The 14,321-nt window shown below is 40.8% G+C and overlaps 1 protein-coding gene across 2 annotated transcripts in view; it reads right to left on the bottom strand.

Annotated features, from left to right (window-relative positions):
• The window catches only part of KLHL29 (kelch like family member 29), a 408,337-nt gene that overhangs the window by 257,925 nt on the left and 136,091 nt on the right, over positions 1 to 14,321 (bottom strand). The window lies entirely within an intron of this gene.

The following is a 14,321-nucleotide window of genomic DNA, read 5'->3' as shown; positions in this document are numbered from 1 at the left end:
AAACATCTCTGGGGATTGAAGTGAGAAAGGTTCCGTGTCTGGGAGATGGGCTTTGGACAGCGATGTTTACAGTGTGACCCAGCTGCCACGTGTGAAGGTTGTGGATATCACACATACTTTCTAGTACACAACACCACCCAATTACCATGGAAAATGTGTTTGAGAGGTCCTGGATGTTAAATCTAGAATGCTAGGCAAAAAAACACACCTAAAGTCCAAGACCTCCCCCATCCACTCAATTTAGAGAGATCATTTTAGAACTCTGCAGTTTGCAATGGATTCTACTATCCTGAATAGCATGGCACCATCCAAAAACTTACCACCTTCACTTCTCAGTGGCTTGAGTTCATTTATTAATCATTTATTTATTTATTTATTTATTTATTTATTTATTTATTTTTATTTCACAAACTTGGACCCTACTGTTCCAAATCGGTTTTCAATTTGTCAATCCTAAAAACTTCATCTCATCACTGTCATTTGACTTAGTTCTTTAGATGCACTCTCCAACAAAGAAACAAACGGAAGGAAGCAAAATAAATAAATTAATAACCAAACCCACAATGGTTCTGTCAAACTTATTTCAAAGTGAAAACTCATGCAAGGAATTCATTCAGTGTTTTAGCAATCTCCCTACCCCACTTTAGCAATTCTTTAACTTTTTGGTAACCCACTGGTACAATTGCATCCCTGGATGGTTTCCTGTTTCCAATGTATTTAAACTGGCTTTGGACTAGAGCAGGGGTGGCCAACTCCCAAGAGACTGCGATCTACTCAGAGAGTTTAAAACTGGCAGTGATCTACCCCCTTTTTTGGGAGTTCAGGTCAAACTTGTTGAGCTTTTAGGGAGGAGGAAAGCCCCATTTTTAAGGGGTTCAGGTCAAAGTGAGCTTTTTTTAGGGGAGCCAAAGTTGTTGAGCTTCTTTGGGGGGAGCCAGTGATCTACCAGTGATCTACCACAGACGTCCAGTGATCTACTGATAGATCACGATCTAACTGCCTGGGCTAGAGGAACTTACATCCACTCAGGTAACACTGGGCACTCAATTTCACATTTTCCCTCTGCCTCCCTCAGCCCTCTCACAACCTATTTCCAAGAGTTGGGATAGGAAAGGCTGCAGAGGGTTACAGAAAACAAGGAGAATCAACAAAAGGCAAGAGTCCCCCCCCCAATGTGCAGGTAGGAAAGCTTTTCACAACACATTTTTTTTCTTTTAATATTTTAAAGAATATGCTCCTTTCTTCAACCGCCTTTTGTCAACTCACATTAGTTTTCTGAAAAGCTGGGCTCCATTTTTGTCTTCCTTTTGGGAAGAGTTTTACTCTCTAAGCTTTATCGTGGAAACTTTCCTTGCTTTTACAGCTTCCTTGAACATTGTTCGTTAATCACGCTGTGCAGTTACCCAGTAGCTGATGTCACCCATTACCACAGTGAATTTTCTCTTGACTGCCTCCCTGATTTCTAACTCAATCTCATCACCCTTCCCAGAGTTCTGGTGTGTGGGATAGGTGGGGGGAAATGACATGCCCTTAGTATTTTTTTACATATCTCCCCCAAAACAGCAAACAGCACATTAACACAATAAATCAATCATCAAAACAATGTAAGACAGCAAAATCACAAAATATCTCATAGCGGCCCACTTACGCAGTGGCCGAAACATGATGATGAGCAACAAACCCAGGGCTGTCTCCCTCAACCAAGTCACTGTTTTTCACCACAACCTTCAAATCTATGATGACTACCTTCCTCTCGCTACATTCCAGTGACACAGCGGATGAGTTATTCCTCTTATTCAGATTTCCAGCCAAACACAATGCAAAATCCTGGACTATGATGCACCTTAACACCTTTCAAGACTGTCAGGAGCAATAAAAGCACAAACTGGAAGAATGATATATACAACTGCCAGGCTTTCCCTTATCTGCAGTTTCAGTTTAAGAGACTAAGGGTTTCTCTCCTCTAAATTTCTTTCAACTGAACATAATTATTACAGCCAATGTCACATTCATTTCTTCATCTTGATAACAACTGAATTAAATCTGTCACTTGACCAAGGATCATGCAGTTGCTTTTTCAATGATAACTCACAGTACATTGATGCATGGGAGAGAGAATGGTGGGGTAATCCATATCACATCAGTGTAAGGTACAGATTTTGTGTCAAATCTTTGCCACGAACATCCAGACTAACACAATATTAATCAGAGCGGCTATTTCCTGTTGCCCTTCTGTATCGAAATGCATCTGCTCTCCATGGTCTACTAGATAAAACTATGAAGCAGAACCTTACTACCCATAAACTGCAAACTGGGAGCATTTTTATTTAAGTGTTGGGAGGTATTCGTAACTGGAATGATGAAGTGCAGTACAGAAAATTATAGTTTATGAATAAGCTTCCGTTTTTATCAACAATGTACTCCAAGACTTTGATAATGAATTTTAGTTCTTTCAAATCCCCGTCCACAATTTATTTATTTAGCCCGTTTATAGCGCTCTTTTCTCCTCTCATGGAATCCTGAGGCAGGATAAGAGGACCAAACCTGCTTCGGTTAGGCAATGTGGCTACATCATATTCCCTCACAGCGAATGTTTGATATCAGTAAAATATATCAATGAACAATCTTATGACAAGGCAAGACTGTGACAAGGTGCTGTGACCAAGAGAGTGGGTCGCACACACGTTATGGATGGTGGTCCATCTTTTCTGGTCACATACTTAAGCGCACAGGGGTCTCTTGAGTCCACCAGTACATGCCCAGTATCCCATGTTGCGGCAGAAGCACCATTAACCACAGACATTAGTCATAAAGAAGATATAGTTATTTATGACAAAACATATCTGGCATATAACATTATTATTTTTCATAATCTCAGGGCTTTATTATACTTATTCGCCTTATGTTGAGTTATTCTTGGAGAATGTTTCAAGATTCAGCATGAGGAGAGCGTACCAGTTTGCCTATTATACTGGGATGAATTGTGAATACGGTATTACATCTTCACTGTTTCCCCCCTATATTCTTGCTGCAGTTCGAGGTTATGGGGTTACATACTAGGCAGGCTTTCTTTAAATCAAAAGTGCATATTCTCTTTAAAGTAATATCTGTGTGGCACATTTAAAACAGCAAGGTATTGAGCAAGCTTACAGAATCAATTCAAGTTATGAAAGAAATAAGCTCAATATTATTTTTGCAAAATTTAAAGGTTTTGGGATAAAAGGCACTTTTTTTTAAAGAAAGGAATGATGGGAAAAGCATTAAAAATGTAAGGAAAAAGATTGAAACATTAGCTGGTGTAAGTGCACAGGTTCTGAAAATAAAGAGAAATCTGAGATTTGTTACTATTTGTTTAAGAGAAGGAAACATCCAGTATAGATGGAGAATTTGTTCAAATGGACAAAGAGTGGGTGGTTGTTAGAAGGGAAGAAGGAGGTGCACAACTATATTATTGTTGTTACAATTTATTAGGTACCCTTTGCCTTAAGGTCCCAGGGTGGGTTACAACAATTAAAACACAGTATTTAGAACAGTTCATATTATAAATATATGTAAACCCTAATGAGGGGAAAGTAGGATGGAAACAATTTATATTGGAAAATAAATAAAAATTATTTTTAGTATGGTGTTGAAATCAATAAAATAAAGATTTCCTCTCTTAACGTGCAAGGAATTGATCATGAATTAAAACAAACAATTATATGGAGAATTAAGAAAAGGAAGAAGTCATCGTTTGCTTACAAGAGATTCACATAGAAAGGGCACGAAAATTTGCTTAAAAATAGAATTCTTGGAGCAGAATATGCAGCAAGTACAACATCAGTATTTAGACCCATATGGCTGATTTATTGTGTTAAATGCTGCCTTAGGAAAAGATTGTCTTAGGTATAGTTTATGCTCCATATATGCAACAGGTTGCTTAATTTTTTTTCTTCAAAATTTTGATTATTATTTTTTATCATATTGTTGGGAGTTACTGAATGAGGTGTTACAACCCAAGATATAGAGTCATTACTAATTTGTGGGCAGAATGCTTCAATGAAGTCTAGATTGCCAGCCATTGTAAATCTAAATATGAAATCTTTTTCATTAACAGACTGTTGGAGGTATTATAGAGGCATCGTAACAATTATATCTTTTATTCAATACTTTATGATCACACTTGAGAAATGATAAGATCTGTATGAAGGGAACATCAAGTGGCACAAGCAACAAGTATATATGTAGATCATAATCCAATGCTGGCAGAGCGAAATAATGGAAGGAAAATGAATACTCAATGAAGATTTAAATGAATTTATTTCAGCAAATTCTGAAGTAAAAACAAAAGTCAAGAGATGAAGAATTATATTTTGTCTAATCAGTCAGATGATCTCTTAGAACCAGTAGCCCAGAATGCTAGTAAGGTGTACTTTTGAGGGAAATTCATATAATAAATACATTTCCTTCCTATTCACATTTGTTTGGCGCTAAACCCATTGTGTCAGTCAGATGTGAGGTAAACACAATGGGTTTAGCGCCAAACAAGTGTGAATAGGAAAGAAATGTATTTACTTATTGTCAAGGATTTTCTTCAGCTGTAACTTAGTTCTGGCACCTCACAGGTAGGTCCCATTGCCATTCTAAGAGAATGAGGGAGGCTTTCATGGTGAGTTCCGCCACCTCTTTTTCTATAAAAATAAAACTGCTTATTTCGTTACATTTATATCCCACTTTTCCTCCAAGGAGCCTGCTTCTTCTTCTTCTTCTTTTTAATTCTCACAACAACAAACATCAACAGATGAACTATTTCATTTATTGCCTGGAACTTTCTTGTCCAACACAATAACCATTTGTGTGAGAGCTCACACTGTAGGAGTGCTAAAGTTTCTGTTTCACTAAGGAGCTGTGCTCAAGCAAACTAAGCTTTTGGGTTTTCATTTCATTCCTTGTGTGGCACAGAAGACTCCTTCCACGAGCAGAAGAAACACGAGAAAGGTCACTTTTAGATCCAACCTAATATATGTTTATAATCCATTTTTAATTTGGAAGGGGGAATTGGTTGATTTTACCCAGTGCTATTTTTCTAGAAAAAGAGGTTCTGGAGCCTACCATGAACACCTCCCTCATTCTCTTTGAATGGCAATGGTGCCCACCTGAGAGGTGCCGGAACTGAGTTCTTGAAAGTTCCCGCTGGAAAAAAGCCCTGATTTTACCAAATAACTGTGGTGGTTTGTAGTCTTAAATTGATGCCACTCACCCTTAGCTCTTCAAAAGGAAGCAGAACAAGAAATGAAACAAAATGAAGTCAAGTAAGGTTTAAGAAGCCAACCGATAGTTGTTAAATCAAAACACTCAAATGAAATATGGGCATTCATTATAATGCCACACAATACGTTTTCATGAGAAAATTATAAACAAAATACTACAGTGTAATGCTTAAACACCACAGTATTTCATTTTAGTTAGAAGGAAGTGCTTTACAACAATGCTTAAAACATAGACTGAATAAAGTTTATTAAATTAGAAGGCCACGGCATTTATGAGTTCCATAAATCAGATCAATGGAGCACAGTCAGCTCCAGAAGGTAACTACTGGGCCTCTACAAATGGACAATCCAAGAGACTTCAAGGCCCAGCTTTGCTATAAATTATTTATAAGGAACACAATGTGGCATTGTGGTAGAACCTAATTTGTAATGTCTTTTTAATGCTTTTACAGCACAACATTTGCACTCATTTCTAATCTCAACAGATGACAGGTTGCTATTATTGAATTCCCATTAATATGAGTTATAGGAACAATATATTTTATTCAATATCATTCACCCCAGGCTGAGCATGAGTCCACAATAAAACATCGAAATCAGTACATTTCCGAAATAGAAAGCACTGACATCCATCATAAAAACCAGACTTTATGTTCAATGCTGTACATTTGACCTTGACCCTATGTATGTCTGATTGTGCAGAAGACAAGGATGCCAGTCAGCATCCGTATTTACCAACTCAGCCTCATGGTGGTGCATGAAATACTCTTGCTGATTCCTATTCAACGAAGCAATTAAGTCCATACTTTTAACAAGCGGAGTGTTTTGTTGACCCCAGTAGAATTAATGCATGCCAACTTAAAAAATTAGTCACAATGAAGACTTGGCACAAAGCACATGCTCTATCTTGTTATTTGTCTGCTGTCATGGAAGAAGTAACACAGGCTGAACAAACACAGAAAATAAGCATCAGTTTCATATTATGTATTCACTGGGGGGGAAACACAATTCAAGCAGATTAAATAACAAGTGCATAGGAACTGGCCACCATTTTACTCACAGATTTAAAAACTAGCTGTTGAAAATGTCATTCTGAACTCTCTCTCATACTTCTGTGTAATATTTGCACAGGATGCTTTATTCTCTATACCAGGCATGTCCAGCAGGTAGATGGTGATCTACTGGTAGATCATGGAGTGTTCCTGGTAGATCTTTGGCCTGTCAGTGATCCCCCCCCCCCAAAAAAAAGGGAATACAACAACTGTGGCTTCCTTAAAAACAAGCTCAACAACTTTGGTCCATCCAACGACAATGGGTAGATCACTGCCAGTTCTTTTTACACTGTGAGTAGATTGCAGTCTGTCAGGAGTTGGACGTCCCTGCTCTATACAGTACAGGCAGCCCACATTTTAAGCACGACCAATATGTGTGCAATTGCGCGCACACAGCAAACCTAGAAGGGACCTGGAAACATCATAAAATACATCACTAAAAGGGCAGAACAGGAGAAGAACAAAGCTAGGTGTTTCAATTGTACATGATTTCACACAAACGCGCAACGACCCAGAAAGCAACCCCTGCGCAAATTAGGAGTTGCCTATATTCCAAATGTGAGAGATGCGGGTGGCGCTGTGGATTAAACCACAGAGCCTAGGACTTGCCGATCAGAAGGTCGGCGGTTCGAATCCCCGTGACGGGGTGAGCTCCCGTTGCTCGGTCCCTGCTCCTGCCAACCTAGCAGTTCAAAAGCACGTCAAAGTGCAAGTAGATAAATAGGTACCGCTCCAGCGGGAAGGTAAACGGCGTTTCCGTGCGCTGCTCTGGGTCGCCAGAAGCTGCTTAGTCATGCTGGCCACATGACCCAGAAGCTGTACGCCGGCTCCCTTGGCCAATAAAGCGAGATGAGCACCACCCCAGAGTCAGCCACGACTGGGCCTAATGGTCAGGGGTTTCTTTATCTTTTTATATTCCGAATATAAAATAAAAATAGCTCTTTCCCCTCCCCAACCACCAAGTACTCTTGATGCTTTTCCTACTTCCACTACGGCCAGTGCTTTAAAAAGCCTTCCTGAACCATTGGCATACCAATTCCTACCTCCATGTATTGCATCCTCATGGCACCCCTTGAAACAGGTTGCTTCACCCTCCTGCACAGCAAGGGTCATCCCTGGCTATGCAGTTCTTTACTGCTTAATCAAAAATGGCATTTTCTTTTTGTTCCTTTCAGAGGATACTTGAAGGTACTTTTTTGCATTTAAATATCATCCACATTTTTCTTTGCAGCTCTTTTAAAATGGTTTCGTTCTGATTTATACACTGGAAGGGAACTTCAGAGTGGTAGAAAGAGGAATCTTCAAAGAATTACAACTCTGTACCGTACAAATGTCTTTCTGAAGAAGGGTGAGAATTTTAGAAATCTTTGGCACAGGTTTACACACGTAAAACTCATATTAATAGAACTAGTTCTTGCTCATTATATGAACACAAATCCCATTAATAATTCCATTAAGCTTCCACTTCAGTTCATTATTTTACCCATTCCCACTCCACTATATTCACTGTCAACATCTGCTGCTTCTCTTGAGGAGAGAGAGGGCAAACAGAGCACACACATGCTTTTGCACTCAAAGCAGTTGGGAGGCAGGCAAGCAACAATGATATAAAGCCCATTACACTCTCAACTAAAGGCTGAATGCATCACCTTACAGCAAGCCAGCTACCATCCCAGGATGCATTATCCAACATCCATGCCTGAATTCAAATTACCTAATTATCAGAGCTACTCAACATGCTTGCCGAATGCTTACTAAGCAGAAACTTTTAAGTAAAAATGATGCAACTTAAGGCAAGGCGACAAAGACAATGGAGACAAAGAAGAAGAAAGCACATTTGAAAAACAGCTACAAGTGAAAAATCACATGTTAAGCATTTTAGAAAGTCAAATACTACACATAAACTCAGTGAACCAAATGTTTGTGTTGTAGAAATAGAAGCTACTACAGGGCTCCTTGGTGAAGCTTTTTGGCATAGAGCGAACATGCTGACTTACAGCACAAGAATCTCAAGGTAAGAACAACAACACAGGATGTTTTCCAAGTATTATGCTAAATCACCACCACCAGCTCAATATGCTGTATTTCATTTTATATTTGTGACTCAATGCCCCACAGACACCAAAAAGAGCAGTATCTCCTGGTGACAATTCAAGCTGATATTCTGGAGCTAGAAAAAGGCCGAAAGACCAGGCAGGACCAGGAAAACCAGGATTGCTCTGGAGAAACCGAAGTGGCATGCTAGATTTTGCTGGTATTTTTCTTTTTTAGGGTTGCCATTGGCTCCACTACATAACCTCACATGCAGAAACATTTTTGGGAGAAGAGATGGCTGAGCAGCCCGTACTTTTCCAGTTGGTTCAGGTACTATTACACTTGAGTCTCCCGTATAAAAAGAGGTAGCAAGTACCCATTGGGCACCAAAGCCTACTCTTAACCAAAGGAGCCTTCAGCACAGGGATCTGCTAATCCAGAGAAGCAGCAGTTTGGGAGTACATTTGGGCTACATTTAGCAGCATCCCTGCAGCAAACATCTCTTGTAAGGATCCAGGCCAGTGTTGCACCTTTATCAACAGGGCTGGGTATTCATGGTGATGCAGAGAAAGGACAGGGCCAGTATGTCACTTTTCACCCAGCTGAGATATTTCTCTCTAAGTTTAGCACAAAGCAAGGAACTGAATTCTCTCCTCTCCTGAGTACTCTGTAAATAGCATAGGAGAGTATCATGGCAGAAACAATTGCAAGAACCTGGCTGGCCTCAACAATGAAGGACAGCCAACCTCCATACACAGATCATGAAGCACCTGTTGCAGTTATACTTTGTGGTTGACAGCTGGTGAATGAACCCATTGACTTTGACTTAAGGAAATCCTTCTGCTTGGCTCTACCCACAGGGTTTCCCAAACTCAGGTCTCCAGGTGGTTTTAGACTATAATTCCTATCATCACTGACCACTGGTCCTGCTAGCTAGGGATGGTGGGAGTTGTAGTCTAAAAACAGCTGGAGACCCAAGTTTGGGAAACCCTGCTCTAGCAGCTTCTTCAGTGAGCTACTGACATAGTAACTTCATTACCAGCTTCATGCCAGCAGGACTTGAAAAGTTTAAGAATTGAAAGTTTAGTGTTCCCTTTGGGGCCTGCTATGCTGCCAGCCCCAGTATTCCCAAATCCTCTTCCTTCCAGCTTCTTCTTCTAGGATTAAGCAAACTTCTCTCAGCAAGAAGTCAGCTGTAAAAATGCTAGCAGCAGCAGGAGCCCTCCTGTTTTAACAACCTCCTGATGCTAATGGGACTCAAGAGGCTTAATTATGGAAGGTGATGGTGGTGGTAAATTAGGAGAAATCATGCAGATTCTTATGTAGCAACTGCCAAAGCTTTCTGCGTCGGGCACAACAAGAAACAATAGAGAATGCTTGGGTAAGAACGTAGGAAAAGCCCTGCAGGATCCGGACAACACAGTGGGTAACCAGACGCCTATGGGAAACTTGCAAGAAGGACCTGAGCACAACAGCATCCTCTTGAATGACAACTGATATTCACTCAAGGAAAAGTGTGCGCTCCATAACATATGGTGGTGAGAATGGAGTTAGCAATTGGCCACTACAGTAGAAGGAGAGCCAGTGTTTAGTTCTTTTGGCAGGTTGTCATAGGTCATGACAACCTGAAATTAAAACAGTTACAAAAAAATACATTACACTGATAAAGCTTCCAGTTAGAGGACGGATGGTGAAGGAAAATCCTATCAGCCAGGGATAGTGCATGCAAGCACACTTTCACAATGCATGAACAGGACCCATTCATCACAGAAAAAGGATAACGTACTTTAGTGGAGTGGCACATGTATGTGCTCTGTGCATATAAACAAAAGCACACTAGCCACCCAGTTTATAGCAGAGCCCAAGCCCTGACTCTAAATCAGCCACATCAACGTCTGTGGAGCTACCACCGTTCTACCAAAAGTGCAGGCTACCAGCTTCATTGGTAGACTCAGATACTGGATGTATGCAAGCTCGCAATCTATACTATGTGTGGCAAAGTACTTCTAATCTCTTGGCCAGATTATCAACCAAACTACACCAAGGGCAAGAGAGTTGACCCCAATGAAGACCAACAAAAATTGCTTAGCTGTGAATATATTTTTGGGGTATGTAATTAGAGGCAAATGTGCATAAGGGTTTCTTAATGGAACGGAACCATTATTCACTCAACATCTCTGCTATCATTAGCACCCATATTAAATGAGTAACTTTTAAAGCTGTCCTTAGAGAAGAAAATAGTTCCAGAGTTGTCTGCATGTGCAACAACATGCAAGTATTTGTTGGTAGCTATAGTTTATCCTGTTCATAAAGTGGAACAGACGAGCACAGAACTCTTAAGGATAAATCAGCATCTGTGCATGTACAGTGGTACCTCGGGTTAAGTACTTAATTCGTTCTGGAGGTCCGTTCTTAACCTGAAACTGTTCTTAACCTAAAGCACCACTTTAGCTAATGGGGCCTCCTGCTGCTGGAGCCCGATTTCTGTTCTTATCCTGAAGCAAAGTTCTTAACCTGAAGCACTATTTCTGGGTTAGCGGAGTGTGTAACCTGAAGCGTATGTAACCTGAAGCGTATGTAACCCGAGGTACCACTGTACATGCTTTCTTTCAACACTACAAAGGGCTCCAGCAATGCACTTTGAATCTACCTACGCACAGAAATCATGGCAGTTTAGCAAATGCACATTTACTGGGTGCTTTGAGGCACCTGAGTGCAAAAATACAACAACAGCAACAACAACAACATCAGCAAACCCTGTCCAAAAGATGCAAGTTAGATTAGTTTCCACCAGAAGTGCATATAAATGGTAGAGTAGGGAAAATTGTACTTTTGAAGAAATATATATATCTATAGTAAGGTTTAAGGGGCCTAGCAATGGCAGGAAAAGGACTTGCTTTTTTTTTTTCAAATTCAAAGCTATAGCAGAAGAGACAGTGAATAGACAATCCGCTAAGTGAAAAATCAATTGTGTGGGTAGTGAGAGACAGTTCCGCTTCAACACTTAGCAGATAACACGCTCTTTCATGTTAGGGATGTGTCACCATTCATTTGATAGCCAACTTGCTCCTTCATTTCCAGTGCCACGATTCCATTTCCTGGATCCAAAATCTATAGTGACCCACACACTGTTTTAACTCTTAAGTTGCAAAACATGAAACTATGTAGGATGTGAAGTTCCATGAAGGTCACTGATGAGATGCTGCAACAGGAAGGCTATTCCCAAGAGGTTTATGCCCTGGCTTATTAGGTTACGTTTAAGGAGAAAATTGCCCTCATGACTTCTTTCTGTTGCAACAGTAATCACGATGCTCAACCAATCTGTTCTCCAGTCAACGGTATAAAGCAGCATAAACTGAAACAAGAATACCCCTTACGCTGTGGGATTATTTTAAATAAAAAACCCCCAACACCCTAAAACCGCAAGATCCACTCACAACGATTATTTATTGGACTCTTATTGTGGATAAACAAAGCCACAACTGAGTTACTAGAGGGTAGGGTTTAAAAGGGAATACTAAAATTTGCACAAGGATCTGTTAAAATGCAACAAAATTGTTTTACAGACAAGGAACACCAAAGTTGGTAGTTTGCCCAAGAATTGCTGTGATAGAGTGTTGTGTTTTTTGTTTTTTAAAAACTTGCTGTTGTTAAAGACAGAAACTCTCTATGATCTACTGCAAATTCCTAGAGGATTGTCTACCAATAGATCCTAAGCTACCTTCTCTACCTCCCTGACTCACATGTTCAGTTCAATTTCAGTGTGTGCCAACATGCTGTAAAGCAAAACTTCAGTGGTTCAATTCATGCCTACGTACTCTCTCAAGATAGCATCAAGATTAGCACTGACAGACAAATGGGTGAAAAGATATGTATATAGGAAGGGAGTGGGGGGTGGGTTGGGGAAGTAAAAAGTAGTGATTCATGATTCATATTTCAGTCCCAATTCCATTTACTGTGGATTGCGCTCTCTCTCTCTCTCTTGCTCTCTCTCACTGCTTTTTTTTTTTTAAACTCACCCTATTTTTGAAGGATGTGTTATAGCAGTAAATGATTCACAGCAAGTGGCCTACATAAGAGTGATTGCCAGATTATAATAGTTTAAAATAGTTAATTTACCCTTTACTTTAAAACTTTGTTATTTAAAGGCATCCTTCAGTTAAACTCTGGTCCAGGAATGGGCAATCGGCATTGACTTTTGAATCGAGGAAGAAAATAGTTTAAAGGGGGGGAGTGGGAAGGAATTCCACCATGTGTACAGACAAGCTAAGTGCATGTCGACCAGCCTTCCTCAACCTGGTTCCCTCCTTTTGTTTTAGACTTCAACTCCCATCAGCCATAACCAGCAACATCATCTGATGGTCACCAGTTTAGCGAAGGCTGATGTAGGTTACACCACCTCTTGGATTTTCTTGCCAGACTATATAAAGGTTCTCCATAGCTGCAGATGAACCATTAAATCATAGCAGCCAGGTTGTATCCATGCTTGTTCAGGAGATATATTAATTCCACAAAGAGAAACTGAATCTCACTCACTGATTTAAATCAATCTCTCCTACTACGTATTATACTATTGTCCATACAGAGCCTGATTTGGGACTGCAATAAGTCTGGTGTACAGTCATAAGTGGGATGTTACATGCTTTATTTATGAAAGGGCCTAGGTTCAATTCCTGCCATCTGAAAGTAAATCGGGTCCTTCCTTAAAGAGGGCACGTATTGCGGTGAGACCTGGACAACCAACACCCCGTGTTGTGGGTGGGTACATCTGGTCAGCCACAACACCTGATTGGTAGGTCCCTTGAAGCTGGGTGCAATCTGGCCAATGGGACACAGTTCAAATAGTTTGAGGGACCTACTGTATTTATAACCATGCACATGTCCCAGAGCTTCCTCTTTCAGCGCATACATTCGGAACACCCACCCACCTCTCCCTACTTTTAGGGCTTGTTGCGCTTGACCTTGCTATGCCATTGTGTGTCGTCTGTCATTGGGACAGGGGCACGGCAGGAATTTTCCCCACTTGGCTGATTGGCTGTTGCCATTTGGGTTTCACCTGCAGCGTAGCAAATCGTCACAACCTGTAAGGTTGCAGATAGGCTCTGGTTCAGGTGATAGGGATGGGAGAACGCTCTCGCCATCCCTATGTGAAGGGTATTCCGTTAAAGGAATCCAGGGACTCGATGGTTTGGTCAACCCCTGTGAGGGGGTTGTGCCCGCGCCTGAGTCCAGGGGGGCATTTAGGTGGTGGAGATAGCCTGTGCCTAGCTTTCCGCTTATCCAGGTGTTCACCCTTGGCTGACCTATGCTGGTGCCCCGGGTCAGCGCTACCTGCATGGCAGGGAGCTAGTCGAACCAGAGCCTATGCAACCAGTCACTTTCTGTAATCAATAAGGTTGTGGCCTAAATTCTGCCAAAAACCAAACCAAAAATCTGAGTCAAGTGTGAATTTATTTAGGGGGGAGGTTTCTGGGTCTGAACACGCAAATAACCCTTTCTGGAATCCTATGTATAATCCTATGTTTGTCTACTTAGAAGCAACTCCCATTGAGTTCATGGGATTTGCTTCCAGGTAAATGTTTATAGGACTTCAACTTCATTTACCTATCAGAACCCAAAAGCAACAGAAAAGAGGATCTCACTTTACAGGGGGTTGGACTACATGGCCCTTAGGGTCCCATCTACCTCTGCAATTCTATACCTCACATTATTTCAGTCAACAGTTTTTTTTGAACTGTACTATATTAACTCTCAATATAAGATACAGTCACAATGAATGCTAAAGGTCACTGTGACAAACAAGCCCTGAGTTTGCCTCCTGATGACCCAGCAACCAATGAGAGCTGGTGAGAACAACAGCCAATTAAGAGAGTGAGAGGATGGAATTTAAGTTATATGATGACAGTATAAGGGGCAGATAGGGGCTTTCTGACTGGGTAGACAGATGAGCTCTCTGTCTCAGTGGGCTCAGATAGGGATTATCTGT

The sequence above is a fragment of the Podarcis filfolensis genome (assembly GCF_964270895.1).
Source record: "Podarcis filfolensis genome assembly, chromosome: 3".
Lineage (NCBI taxonomy): Eukaryota > Metazoa > Chordata > Lepidosauria > Squamata > Lacertidae > Podarcis > Podarcis filfolensis.
Note: the sequence above shows the minus strand (reverse complement) of the source record. Positions and strands in the feature narration are given on the sequence as shown.